A 16094-nucleotide genomic window follows, 5' to 3' on the forward strand; every position below is an offset into this window, starting at 1 on the left:
CGTTTTGTTGTAGCAACTTCAGAAGCAGACAAATTGTCAACAACACCTTTTGTTCTAGCTAATTGTGTTTCTTGTTTTAAGAAAACATTTTTTACTTCTGTAATTGTTTCCCAATTAGTAGAAATTGATTGAGCATTAGTAGAAATTGTTTGAGTATTAGCAGTAATTGATTCTCCTTGTTTAGTTGATATTTCAACTACAGAGTCCAGATCATTTATTATTTTTTTTAATTTTATCATTAAACTCGCTGATATCTTTTTTGTAATAAACCTGAAAGTGTACTTAATTCCGCGTACTTTAAATTATGACGTGTGTCAACAGTACTAATTAAGGTTCGAAGTTGTTTTTTAAAAATTTTTAGTTGATCATTAATTGTGTTAATTGCTTCTCCTTGTTTAACTGATTTTTCAACTACAAGGTCCAGTTCGTTTTTATGTTCTTCAACTTTAGCATTAAGCTGCGTTATATCTTCTTGTAATATTTTTGTAATATTACTTAAGTCTGCATACTTTAAATTATGACGGTTGTCAACAGTACTAATCCAAATTCGAATTTGTTTTTTAAACTCATCTATTTTAGAATTAAGCTCTTTTTTAAGGTTATCTAATGTTGTGTCATGATCATCACCTCTTTGTGAAGCTGCCTTTTCCAATTCAGATTTATATTCTGCAAATTTATTTGAAAATGTATCGAGTAAATCTTTGTGTTTTTTGTAAAGCCAGTATTTAGTTTATTTATTTCTGTTCTGATTTCTAACTGATACATATTTTGTAACTTTTTCTCAGCTTCAATAATCTTGTCTTTTAGTTCTTCATGTTTAATCATACTATCTTTTAATTCTTGAATTTGAGTGAATAAAATGTTTAAATTGACTTGAAATACTTCTTTTATGTTTTCGTCTGTCAAATCAGATTTCTCTTCAAGTTCTTTAATAGAATCAACCATAGCTTTCATTTCTTTTTCAATTTTATCTTGTAATTGAACTATTAATAATGAATTATTTAAAAAATCTTTTGCTATTCTTCAATATTCTTTACTTCTGTTTCTAGTGTCTGTTTTATACTTTTGATATCTTCAAGATTATAATCATCTATTACACCTTGAACTTTTTTAAACATAAACCGTCTTGAAACTGCATCGTTGGGTTTATCTGGATTTCCTAGGTTTATAAGGTTATTACCTCCCATATCTAATACTCTGTTCATTGTGTTATCAAGTTCCTTATTTCTGTGAAGATACGATTCCGATTCTTTTTTAAGTTTTTTGAATTGTTTTTTAGTAGCATAATCACTTAAATCAATATCAAATTTAACTTTACTTATACTGTCGGGTTGATTAATTTGTTTTACATCATTAAAAACTCCCATCTATATATTACCAGTAAAGCTTTTTCTTAAAAACTTCCTTGGTTTGTCAATATATAAGAAATCATATTTTTGATTTATTGCATTAGCTAAAAAAGTTAGGGTTAATATTTTGTTCATTACAAATCATATCATTTTCTCGTTTACTTGGACTTTCAAATGAAATATAATGTGAACAGTTAATCCGAATATTTTTTGGTGTTTTATAGTAAGACTGACTTAAATAAATAACACAACAGTTTTTGTGGCGTCCTTGAATGAAGTTTTTTGTTATTTCATTCTGAACCTTTTTATCAAATATTACTACTTTTTGGTTTTCTGATTCAAGATTCTCACAGGGTTCAATTTGGTTGGAATCAGCTGAATATTCAAGTATTTCATTTGGATTTATTTTATTTTTTTCTGCAATTTCATTTTAAAATTTCATTAAATCCTGATATTTAGATTGTTCTATGTTTTTAGCATACAAGTATAATTTATCATAATATATAAGAGGTTCTCGTATCATATGCATTAATGTATTTGTTTTTCCAGATCCAGAAGATCCACATATTAACATTCTAAAACATGAATCCGGCATAAAAGGATAACGTTGTTTAAAGTTATTGGATTTATTACTTTTTGTATCATAATTTGGAATTTCCATTTATATATAATAATACATTATCTTACATTATCTTACATTATTTTACATTATCTTACATTATTATATAAATGCAATCAAAACTTAATGAAATGAGAATAAGAAAAAACTTAGTCGGGCAAAAGATGAGGGCTCTTAGAGAAGAAATAATGAAAGAAAAAAATTAGAAAAGCTACAAATCGTGATATGTACACTGAAATTTATAAACCAATTACTGAAGGAATAGAAAGTCAAAAAGAAAAATTAACAAGTCAGTTAAAAGCATTACCCGGAATTAAGGAGCAATTAGCGTTACTTCCAAAAAGTATATCAGAAGATCTAACACAAGGTATTACTTAATTAACTAAAGGAATGCAAGAAGAATCTAAAAAACAACAAGCTTTAAAATCAACTCCTTATACACCGATAGATTGGGGAGATGAATTTAAGACAAAAGAAGATGAATTTGAGAGCTTAGAAGATTATGGAAGAGAAAAGATGGGAATGACTGCACGGCCGCTACCAGTGGGAATGATTGCATGGCCGCCACCAGCAGATATTATAATGGGAGAAGAAGATTATAATGAATTATCAAGAGAAGAAATTAATAAATTAGAAAAAAAAACTATATGTCACCGATATCTGAAGCAGAGGGATCTGTTAGACTCATGCCTAAAGAAGAATATAAGGAAAGACTAAAAGAATTGGGAGCAAGACCAAAAGAAAAAAAAATACCTACATTAGATTTAGATGCTTCTCTGGATGATAATGTTTTAAAAGAATATGATTATTACAAACCGTCTAAAATGTTTGACTTTTTTACTGCAGATGAATCTAATCCTGATAAAATAAATAAAAAGAGACTTAAAGGTACAATAGATGACATTACTGAAAATATTAAAAAATTAAATGGTCCAATAAATAGAAAATTATATTCAAAAGATCCAAATAAGCAAGAAGAAGGAAAAGAACTAAAACATGAACGAGATGAACTCATAAAGTACAAAGTCCGGTTAAATCATATTCTTGGTATGTCTTCTACATAGGGACAAGGAATAAGATATCATAATGCATATAAAGTTTCATCAAATGGACAATATGGTAATTTACTTATTAACTTAAATAAACTTTATAGTCAAAACAAATTAATCGCTAAGGATAGAATAACTGGAAAAGAAGTAATTAACACTAAAGTAGATAATGATTTAATTGATTTGATTAATAAAAGATATAACAATAATAAAAAACATTCAATTCACTCTAGAAAAATATTTAAAGAATTAACAGGAAAATCAGGATTACCTATCAATAAAAGATCTATGAAATTTAAAAAAGTAATTAGGGGACAGGGTTATGACGTTTGTCCATGTAATCCAGAAGAATTGGTTAATGACTTGGAGTTAATTTGTGGTTCAATTGATGCTGGAAATAATAATGAAGAACTAAAAAGTGAAGGTATTAGGGTAGTAGATCAATTATTAAAAATGAATTCACTCTTACCAGAACAACATGAAATGTTATATAAAAAATATTTTTCTTGAATATATAAATGGAACAAAAAATAGTCTTAAGTTCTGAAACAGTTAAAGATGATAACAAAAATACTCCGAGTAATTTTACAATCAGATTTGGTCGTTCTTTAATTTTAGATAAAAATAAAACTTATGCTGTTGGTTTGGATAGTATTGACACTATGACTTATTCTTGGCATAATATTAGTGATGAATATGATCATAAAAGAATTCGTTATAATAATGGTAAGGATTGGAAAGATATTATATTTACAAATGGTTCTTACAGTTACACTGATATTAATAATTATATAAGGGAAACATTAATAAGTAATGATGATTATGAATTTGATAAATCAGACATTGCTCCAATAAGTTTGGAATTTGATTTAAGTAGTTTTAAGATTTTGATTTCAATTAAAGATAATTTTATGTTGGATTTAAGAATGTCAAATTTTCATACATTGCTTGGATTTGAGAAAAAAGCATTGAGAAATACTGAATGGGGAACTACAACACCAAATATAACTAACTCTGTGGATACAATTTATATTCATTGTGATCTTATTGATAATTCACTTGTTGATGGTAATTTCAGTGATATTATCTATGCTTTAAGTACTGCAGACTTAACAAGAGCTTATCCGTTTACAAAAGAACCACAAAGAGTTGGATATTCTGAAATTAATAAAAATATTATAAATTCAATAAGAATATATATTACAGATATATTTGGTAGAATAATTAATTTTAATGAGGTTGAGACAAGTTTTACATTAATATTAAAAGAAATTAATTAAAATTTAGTTTTATATAATGTACAAGAAAGTTTATGATAAAAATAAAGGATTATTTATTTATGTTGATGCTCACACAGGAGAAGAAAATATACATGGTTCGGGTATCTTTGACACTTTAACGAAATTGTTTTCAAGTGGAGTTGCATCTTCAATTAGCACAGCTGGAAAAAAAGCTCTTGAAACAGCAGGAAAAGCCGCGTTAGAAAGTGGAACAAAAAAGGTTGGAACAGAAGTTGGAAATTTAGCTGCTAATAAAATTGTTGAAAAATTTAAAAAGAAACCTGCTCCGGCAGTTGGTGATTTAATTGTTAAGGAATTACAAGAAAAGAATAACAGTAAAAATAATAAGAAGGAGGATATTACTATGAGAATAAATAGAATATTGTCAGGGTCGGGGACGCGTAAACGTATTAACAGATTAATTTATAAAAAATAAAATAATATATAATATATACATGTTTAGAACAAAACAATATTGTGAAAGATACGAACTAACTCCTATTCAATTACATACAGCTTTAATATCTGTCTTGGGAAATAATGTTAAGCAACAAAAAAATCGGATATCACTTTACAATTAATGACAGAAGCTCATATTTTGATTGGTTTAATGGCTATTTTGAAGTAAGTTTTAAAGTTAATAAGCCTGCTGATGGTGCTAATTATGCCGACGGAGATCAAATTGCTTTAATTAATAATGCAGCTTCATTAATTGATCAGTTAGTGGTTAAACAAAATGGGAAAATTGTATATGATTGTAATAATTTATACAAAGTAATAAATGTAAAATATTTAGTTGAATTATCTAATGATTATGCAGAATCAACTGGAACAAATGAATTTATCTATTTAGGTACTACTGCTGTTGCTGAAAGTAGGGATGACCAAGCTGGATATAATAAAGGTTTTGCTTCTAGAAAGTTATCAATCCAGGGTGGTAATGAGGTAAATGCTAAAATTCCACTAAATAATTATTCATTTTTTCAGGGTTTAGAAACTAATATTGTACCTCCAAGTCAAATTCAAATAACACTGCAACTGACAGATGATGATGAATTAATTTTTAGAGCTAATGCTGCTGATCCAGGCAGGGTAATTGTAACAAAATTAATTCTATGGGTTCCACGTTTAATTTTTAATGAATTCGGGTTTAATCTAATTTATGAAAGATTTACAAAAGCAACTTGGTCATACCTTCGGGAAATGATAACACAATCAACCGATACACAACAGACGAATATAACCTTTAGAATAACAGCTGGTGTAACAAAACCACAACATGTGTTTGTTTATTTACAACGACCTAATAAAAGTAATGCACAAAGACAGAATCCGCATTTATTAGATACATTTAAAGTTAATGCAGCAGATGGTGATTGTACATTAGAATCTTGTCGTATTGAAGTTGGTAATGGTGTTTTTTATCCAGAAACAGAATACACAAGTATATCAAGAATATATGATGATGTAATTAATTATTATTATAAACAAAATAATAAGACCACTGGAAGTCTGCTAAATAGATCAAACTTTTATAGTTTATTTGGATTTGTTCATTTTAATTTGGAATATAAAAAGGAAGTAATAACAGAAGATCCTAAGCATATTACATTAACAGCTAAGTTAAATGTTGCACCAGCAGCTAATATTCGTGTTTATGCAATTGTATTGTATGAGGAAACAGTTGAAATAAATACTGTTGGAAATGAACTTGTTATTGTTTAAATAAAATAAAATTAAATTAAAATAAATATAAAGTATATAATGTGTTCAAATTATATTGAATATAAAGTAAATTTAACAGACGGCCAAAAGAAAAACTTAGCAAAAGCTTATAGTAATAAAACACCATATAATTTTAGATTAAAACATGAACAACTGCATGGGAACTTTCCTTAACTTTTGACATAGACACAGATTAATCAAATTAAAAAAGCTGTTGTAAATAAGAAGGGATTAGAAATTACAATTTCAAATTAACAGATGTCCAGTCAAGGTCAAAATGGTGGATTTTTAGGAGCTTTGGCTGGTTTGTTAGGAAAAACAATTCTTCCAATGGCAGCAAAAATAGCTCCAAAAATATTAGCTCCTTTGGGTATTGGAGCCCTTTCTGGTCTTGCCAGTACTGGTGTTAGTAAAATACTTGGAAATGGTATGATTTCGGTAGCTAATGATAAAAGAAAAATGTTATTACCATATCTTACACCTAATCATAGAAAACAATTAATAAATTCTGGAGCGATAAAATTAACACAAAGACAAAGACAAAATGGTGGGATTTTAGGTATGCTAGCTGCTAGTCTTGGAATACCTTTAATTACATCTTTGTTAACTGGTAAGGGAAAAGGCCGGGGTATACAAATTGATTCTCAAAGAATACCTTATAGACGAATTCCTATAGTAAAAAAAAATAAAATTTATAAACAAACCAATTTCTAATTTTGAAATTGAACAATGGGTTATACAGCTCGGTATTAAAAATTTCAGAGGTGTATTTAGAAGAAATAATTTATTAAAATTAAAAACAAACAATGAGTGTGGAATTATAAATTTAGACGACTCTGTTGGATCTGGAACACATTGGGTTTGTTACTTGAATAATTTGTACTTTGACCCGTTTGGACTTCCTCCACCAAAAGAAGTAATTAATTACATTCCAAACATAAAATATAATAATATACAATTTCAAGATAAAACAAGTACACTCTGTGGATATTATTGTTTATTTTTCATTAAAATGTTACAAGATAAAGTACCGTTGTATGATTTATTGTATAAAATACTAAAAGTTAACAATCAAAGAGTAAATGAACAAACAATTATAAATTATTTTAAACTATTTTAAGTGTGGAGTTTAAATATAGAATCTCTTAAATTTTCCTTCTGGATTTTATTTTTAAATATATGTTTTCTTCATTTGGTTAAACAAAAGATTTTAATAAATTATTTATTAAAATCTTTTTTTTTTTTTTTTTTTAATTGGCCGACTTTGGATTTTTTAGAAGAGGGTGGCTAACTAAAATTGAAAAAAGTGTGCCAGAACCCCCATTTCTTATACTACTTGTGTAGCGTGGAGTAGACGTAAAGCGATACGTGTCTTAACCTGTATTGGAAAAACGTTACCGCTTGTCAAAATAATGCATTCCGATTGGCTGTTGGTAGTGAAACGATATTTCTATTCAACCATTGATTCATTTGGCAAATTTATCCGGACTGGTAAGTTGTATGAATAATTTAGTTAATTATTTTTATTGTATTTCGTATCGGGTTTATTAAAGAAATTGTATTATATTAATGCGCTCATAAATCGCGCTATGTAAAATCATCGTATTTGTGCGTTATAGAACGGGTTTAAGCCTGTCAAAATAGTTTATTCTCTGATCAGTATTCAGACTTACCGTTGTCATTTGCAGAAGAGAACGCCTGATTGAAATCCTGTATCCCCGCAAAATTCATCCGCGCCGGTGAAAGTGTTAACGGTAAAGTTGTCCATGCCACCCGTATGAACTCCAATGGATGACGGCTGTGCACTCTCTTATATACGATTCGCTTTCTGAATTCGCGATGTCATTCGTTAATAATATTGAGCGTTGATTGGTTAAAATTTCGACGTTTTCATTGGTCAAAACGACTTTATTGAAGATGTTTTATTGGTTCGTTTCCCTGCCTTCTGATTGGCTATTTTATGTTTAGAAACGACGGTATTAATCTGTATTCTAAACGGATAAAGAGTGTTGGTTCAGTTTAGCGTGGGATATCGATGAGTTAACATCCGTTGAGTGCGTAATAGTTTGTCTTTTAATTTCATTTTATAAATAGGTATTCTCGTATAGTTTTAATGACTGGTCAGCAGTACGTAATTATATCATACATTTTCTTTCGAATGATTTTTATACTAGAGGTTCTTTATAACGCATGCGTATAGCTTTGTTTTCGTGTTATCTCCCGGCCTAACTAAACTAAAAGGAACCAGCGTGTGAGCCATCTGGTCTAGTCGCGTAATGGCTTTCAAGTATTTGAATACTAATTTTTCACTTAACAGAGGTCTAAACTGAGGCTAGTTTTTGTTTAAATTTCACTGTGGATGTATTGTTGACATTTTGGTAGGAAACATGGGAGAGCAGGTTGTATTCGGTGAAGTCAAGTTCAATTTTAGTATGAATAGTACTTCCGGGTTACAGAAGTGTGATTTTGATGTCAGTTTACAGTAATGTGACCAGAGAAATCTCTCTTAGAAGATACATGACCCCTACTTTTCTCTTCATTTTATATCAGTTTTATCATAACTCTTTAAAATGAGGAAAGGATTTGTTCTCTGAAATGGGTCTAGCTATGTTTGCTAGCTATTTGAAAAAAGTCAGTTTTATATAGAATATATATGGAAAACTATTTAGGCTATTGTGACCTGTAGGGCTGACCCTCGATGTGCGCGAACACGCCCTAGATAAGTATACAAAACATTCCTAAGCATTTTCATAAATACGTCATTAGAATTCAAAATGGCCGCCGCACACGCGCACTTATTATGAATTCTTATATGCAAATGAGTTACTAATTATAGTAACTAGGTCATCCAAGATGGCGCCCGTTTGTTTACAAGTAAAGTGGCCCCAATACTACTCAGAACTCTGTCATCCATCAAGGATTTTAATATTAGATAAAATATATAGAACCCTAGCTTAAAGGTTAATGTCACACTTTAAGATCAAATGTCAATGGCATCTTTTCCTGTCCGGTCTATAACTTTGTCATGCAAAACAGGATTTAAATATCATTTTGCACATATTCCCCTGGATGAGACAATGTGTTGTGTGCAACACCCGAGCCCTTAGCTGCAAGGTCAAGGTAACACTTGGAAATCAAAAGCCAAAAGGGTTTTATCCTGCCCAGTCTAACTCAGCAATCCTAAAAGGGATTTTGAAATTACTCGGCACAAATATTCACCAACATGAGATGGAGTGTCATGCGCAAGCAGCGATTTTTTTCCTTCTTTATAAAGTACCCCTTAAATGACCTTTTCCCAATTGAAAAATGCAATCTTTTTTCCCAATTATAATCCAAAAATTCCCCAAATGACAAAATTAAGTTTACATTTTGATGATTGCAGAAGGAAAACTTAGTTACATTGACATCCACCATGATTTAACCATTTAAACAGTTTGTTTGATGCTATTTACATGGAATTAAAGGAAGAAGCATTCTAAATGAGGTTATTAATTAAGTATAAAAATTCCCAATCTGAGTAAAAACCCCGCTATTTTTCCCAATTTATCCGGTACAGGACCTTTTCCCAAAAGGGCAAATAGAATCACTGGCAAGAACCTGGCCCATAAGTATAAGGTCAAAGTCACACATAAAGACAAAATGTCAGATACATGGAGGGATTTTGATGTAACTTGGCACAAATGTTCGCCACCGTGAGGCACCATTGTTTTTTGAATTACGTCCCTTTGTTATTACTATAAATAGGCTATCCTGTTTTCTCATATTTTCGGGGGGCCTAAGGGGTTGTTTTTATTCCCAGTAAAAGATTAACCTTTCATAAACAATATTTGCTGTCACTAGTGAGAGGGTAATATTAATATAGTTTGCTCCGCCCAAACGTATATTTGATATCGGGCGTAACTGGGCCTATTTTGAGAATACGCACGATTGCTAGGGGGGTTCGGGGGCCTGCTCCCCCGAGAATTTTTTTTTTCTTAGAACGTCTCTGGTGCGTTCTGGAGGGTATCTAGGTGACGAATTTCAATATAAAAATCATACAATTCACGGTAGCAAATTTGATTTAATACCTATTCTTTTATATCTTTAACAGCCGATCTGAACAATAAAAGAATCTACCACATCATTATAAGTGACCAGAGAGGGTCCATCACTAGATCTAACATATCAATTAATGCCAAACTGAATAGCAATGATTCTACGGCACAGTGCTGAAAATCATCAAAATATGCAGAACATTTATTTTCTGATAAAGACAGGAGTTAATTAAATGCACGTTTTACACGCTTCAATCGCCAGCATGAAAAACAAAATTCCCGTGGCTATGGTCGACGGGCTCGTGTCGTATCAATCATCAGTGTGACATTTTCTATTAACATTGTCATATATTCAAACACGGAATAAAAGTGCCAAACGTTGGCTTTTCCTGTTCGCAAATATGTCATCAACATGTTCTGCACTAATTTCTCGCTCTCTATTATGTACTCATTGTACTGCGCAGATAGGTCTACCCTTCTCATAGTGGAGAAGGATCTTTCTGCGGTTACAGTTGAGACTGGCATCACTAACAGAATGATAAGACATTTTCTGATGCTCGGGTACATATCGGCCCGGTGACATCTACCGGCAGGTTGGCACTGTAACATTGGAACACTTCTTCTTCGCATTGTTCCTGTGAAACACCGTTACGTTGCGCCTGAAACAAAGCGGACGTGACACCTTCACTAGTCTGAACGGGTCATTGTCCACAGGGGGTACTACTTTAAGGTCCCCGAGAGGCTATGAGTATACTCAACCGTAACCAAATACCCAATGAGGACATTGTAGTATGCTCAATTGAAAAAATACTAATAGCGCCTGCAGATACAGTGTTCTATACATCTGGGACAGCTGATTAAGGGCAATAAAAATAATTTTAGATATTTTCGAAATTCATTTTGTAGCGATAAGTTTATCTACCATTTAATTCATATTTGAAAAAAAAAAGTATTGAAGACATTAGTTAAATCAAAATGTTTGGGAGGCACGAGATAACAGTTCTTAGATAAATTCTGCCGCTGATGCTTTTCTTGCTAGTTAGCAGTGATTTTTCCCTTTTTAAAACATTGGTGTTTACTCAGGGGATGTTTTCAGTATTTCGACGGGCCCGCAGTATACTCAATTCAATATTTTGCTTCCCGCACAAAATACAAGTTAATATATCTCAATTATTTCATGATACTGCGACGAATGAGTATTTTCAATCCTTCCTGTCCCCCCTCAAAACAGCCAAAATGTTATCTACAGCATAGATTGCTGAACATGGTAAGGATGTGTGACATGGGTCTTTAATCCCCGTGTATTGTTGCTCAAGTCTGTGTCAGGTTCTCTAGAGAGCTTCTTATTACGTGGGCTGTGCTCACCAAATAAAAAGCAGTTGACACAGTATACTCTTTTAGACTTAACCGAATATCGCAACAACTTGTAATTCATAAGCCACGAAGCTTGTGCCTTTCGCATTTCGTCACTATCATAAAAAGAAAATATATATGAGAGTTGATAAAACGTATCTCGCTGGATCGAACCTCGAACCCATAGATCCGACAGCGGGTGCTCTACCAAAAGAGCTATGGCGACTATACGATTGCGCAATATATTATTGTAGTTTTTAACCAGTTGCTGTACCCACCGTAACAGTTGCTAAAATTCTAATGTTTACATGTTAATTAACACATTATTGACATACATATAATTAAATAAATGCACTTGTAGCAATTCAAAATTATGGCAGATGTTCAATTAATTTACTATCACGGTGTGGAATATAATTATATAGATCTAGATCTAACCAGAAGAATGGATTCTACATCATTCTAAGTTAACTTATACTGGAAATCAAAAACATGGACCGGCTTCCATTCGTGAGTGAATAATGCCACTTTTTCATCTTTATTACAAGACCCTTTCAAAAACGTCAGCGTAAGGAGTCACACGGTGTGTATGCATATCGGATCCCTCTCTGTGGTATAAATGAGAAAACGGATCCCTCTCTGTTCGCGCACAGGACCTTCTTTCTAATAAACAATGATCTCCAACGTCAGGGAGCTCGGAAAATAGGAATTTTCGTCCTTAACACAGGTTTGTGCATAAAAAAACATATGAACCACGGGAAGACGTAGCGATATACCATTGCTTTTTTTTATCGTTACTTTTGTACGCTAAAGCGATACAATCAAGGGTTATAAACCGTGACACGAAGTAGGTCTGCGGTCGGCTTTTGTGAGGGACATCTTCTCATTTTGAGTTAAAGACCAGCTGTGATCGATAGGAATTTAATGCCTAACCCCCCTTAGGCATAGATTTTTAATGCAGATTTCGCATTTTTAGACTTTTTATTTCTTGAAAATGCGATTTGAAAATGACGCACGTGCGTATTTGCGTATGCCTAGTTACGCGCCTGAATTGATACCCGGGAAAGCAACCTCGTAAAGTGTTAGTTACAAAAGTGAAATATTGCGGGAGTTTATTTCAGGATAAGTAATAGTTATTGTTCGAGGAATCGGTCTGCATTGTGTTTATAGACCTGTGAGGGATTTGTGAACCGAGCGAGCGTCGTTTTGGTTCTCCACCCCTGATTCACGTGAAGAAGTTGATATGATACTTGTGGATGTCAATACATGTATAGAATGAAACCTTGTACAGTGCAAAATATCTAATAATATTTAAAAGACATAAAAATGTCAACTGTTTATTCGATATGAGTTAACGACATTCAGCAAAATTAGAACATTTTTCAGAATAAAAGAAATGTACTTTAAAACAAGTTTCCTAACAATTACCACTACCTAAAAACTGCCTTTAAATATGCTTAAACTGACAGCTTATTTCAGACACGCTCGGAATGTATCACAATAATTTTACTGGGTTATTTTCAAAAATACAACTTCGGTACTTATGTTGCATGTTAATTGTACAGAAATCGTCACAATTTTCTTTAGCAGATTATTAATCAACTTGGAGGAAATTTGTGTACAGTAGTTTAAATTTCTTTGCAATTATATCATTGTCAATATTATTCTTTGTAAAATAAAATGTCCTGCTTCATGAAGTATTCTCCACTCTGACGTAAGAGTATGCCCGTATTAAGTAACTTTCAGACAAATATCACCTGTTCAGAATTGAATGTTAAAACTTTAAAGTTAAATCATATTTAGATCAAATTTCAAGATATATGTAAAACTGGCCGGTTTTTTGCACTTAAAAACCTACTTTTTTGAAACAATTAATACTATTTACAGAGTCAGTTACGCGTTCACCGTAAATGCCATGACTTCTCATGATTAAACTGCATTGTTTCGGTCGCTTACGCATAACTTTAAATTTAATCTTTGACAAGAGCATACGTGTGTCGACAATTTGGCTCAGTGGTTAGAGCATTGGACTAGCATCGGAGCGACTCGGGTTCGATTCACACTACAGACACTTGAGATGTTTGTGTAGACAGTAGAAGTAGGACTGGTCTGGAAATTGTTATAGACCTCTAAAGCGGTCTATAAGGTGTTTATAGACCTCATCGGAACAAAGAAGCCGGTAGGTAATCCTGCACAATCATTACAATACCGGTATATACATACATACGCAGCATATACACTTAAAACTATTTACATTATAGGTCTGAACTGTCTGAAGATCGACATTGATATAATTTATTTTTATCTCGACAAAATACAACACAGCTGGTTTCATGTATTTATTTTGAATTGATGTATCTGGTCTTCGTATGTCGGTCATGGCGGATTTTTTTTTCAAACGCGGAAAATACCGCTTATTATCGATGTTGTCTTCCACATTGAACTATAAGGTTTGTTTACCAATTTTGCTTTCATTTGTTAGAAAACAAACTCGCAGTGATTTTTTTTTTTTTTTTTGGAAATAATTAAACTACCTGTGCCCATGGAAATGCTCCAGAAATGTTTTTTTCTTAGGTTGTTGATTTTTTTGCCTTTTCTACTGAAATATCTGTAAGACGAATGGACTAGCTAGTTCTTGACTGACTCGTTTTCACTTTGTGATAAAGACTTTATGAATTTTGATTGAAAACAATGTCCATCAGAAGGGGAAATGTGAAATATATTTGGGAAATAATGATCATTTTTTGGGAAAAATGGAAGGTTTTTTTGCAAGGAGAAGCAGCCCATATTCGGCACTAAAAATGGCAAAAAAAAAAAAAAAATCACTGAAGTCTCGGCAATATTTATTCAAAACTACATGCAGTATCTTGTCAAAATACAACTGAAAGTTTTGTCCCTATAGAATCGTTAACGTGTAACGTCTGGTAATACCTAGTACATAGATGTATAATGCCTTTCTTCTATTTCAACCTTTACCCTGATTGTGACAAGTGCTTCTGCTTTTGCGACTAGTGCATACCAAGATCTGCCTGCACGTCCGTGCAGTCAGATCATGGTCTGCACTGTTCGCCATTCAGTCTGTATCTTTTTGTAAGCGCCCCTTTTAACAGTTAATGGTACTGTCCAAGTTGAAAGATGGACAAGTTCATTATAGAAATTTAGCAGGGTAAGGGTTAAGAGCGCAGCTTGCTGCATTTCGTTCTTGTTACACAGAATAGAAACCTAAGATCATGCACTAGATTTTGTAATAAAAAACTTTATTTTCCAGTTTAGATGTCATGTTGATTGCTATTTTAGCGCGCCAATTATGACCGATGTCACTCTACTGAACATCCTTTCAGGACACTGTTATATTATAGCACTAAGTCTTGTTCAGTAATTCCTTTCTTCTGCACATGTGTATCGGACAATTCTGTAAAGAACGCTGTAGGACCACATTCGTGACAGATCGCATTTGTATCAGGTGTGTGAACGCGATAGAGACCACATTTTTTGTTAATTTTGACTAAACTTGCACACAACTTATATAACTAATAAGATTTCGATTCCTTTCAAAAACAACCGTATTGCACCATTTGACTTGGAATTACAGCCCCTGAATTGGCAAAAAATGCTGATTTTATCCTTGTCAACACAGTGGAGACTATATTTTTGGGGTCATAACTCTTAAGACAATTTTTATAAAACTTATATAGGATCTCATTTCCTTTTAAACCAGCCATATTGCGCCATTTATCTCGGAGTTATGGCTGAAAATGTCATGTTATGTTATGTTATTTCAGTCTTGTGAATACAATAGAGACCATATTTATAATTTCATTTTGACCAAACTTGTATAGAAGTTATACGATATCTATAACATATCGGTTCCTTGCGAAAACCAGCTATATAGCACCATTTGTCCTGCAGTTTTAGCACAAAAATGACAAAATTTGCTGACTCCAGCATTGTGAACATGACAGATCACATTTATTATATGATTTTGACCAAACTTGCATTGAAATTATATATCATTATGATCTTTGATTCTTTTCTCGAAGAATAGCCACATCACGCAATGTGTCTTAGAGTTATGACTCCAAAAATCGCAGATTTAATCACATGTTTAGTGTAGTATTACTCACGAGAATGTGAGCGATAGTGGGCCATGACGGCCCTCTTGTTGAATAGATGGAATTTCCGGTCAGGTTAATATCTTGGTACTGGTTTGTTATCTGGCAATTAAACTTGGCAAGAATACCGTTATCATGACTGGTCTGTTCATAGTAGCATGGTACTACATGTACATGTCACTTATAAATTCCCATACCGGTTCTGGTTTGTAAGATTTCATTTTTACAAAATACATGAATATATGAATATGTTTGATTAAAGGGGAAGATGCAATCAATGTTCAACTTCTTATAATCGGCAATTCGCTGGTTGTATCGCTTCAACAACAAATAAAATGCACTAAAATCAAGATCAAGGCAGTCTCAACTTACATAGAAAGTCTTGTAAAAGCTTGTTTCCGTAGAACACCGGGTATATAAATTTAACTTCCCGATCGGGAAGCTCATTATTCAATTTATATTGAATTGCCTGTCTAAAACACTTTTTAACATTGCCCTGCTATATGATTTCTAAAACAAAATTTCCAGATGGTTCAACAATTACCTTTCAAAGCAATTTCAAAGCATGCAGTT

The sequence above is a fragment of the Mercenaria mercenaria genome, chromosome 12 (assembly GCF_021730395.1).
Source record: "Mercenaria mercenaria strain notata chromosome 12, MADL_Memer_1, whole genome shotgun sequence".
Lineage (NCBI taxonomy): Eukaryota > Metazoa > Mollusca > Bivalvia > Venerida > Veneridae > Mercenaria > Mercenaria mercenaria.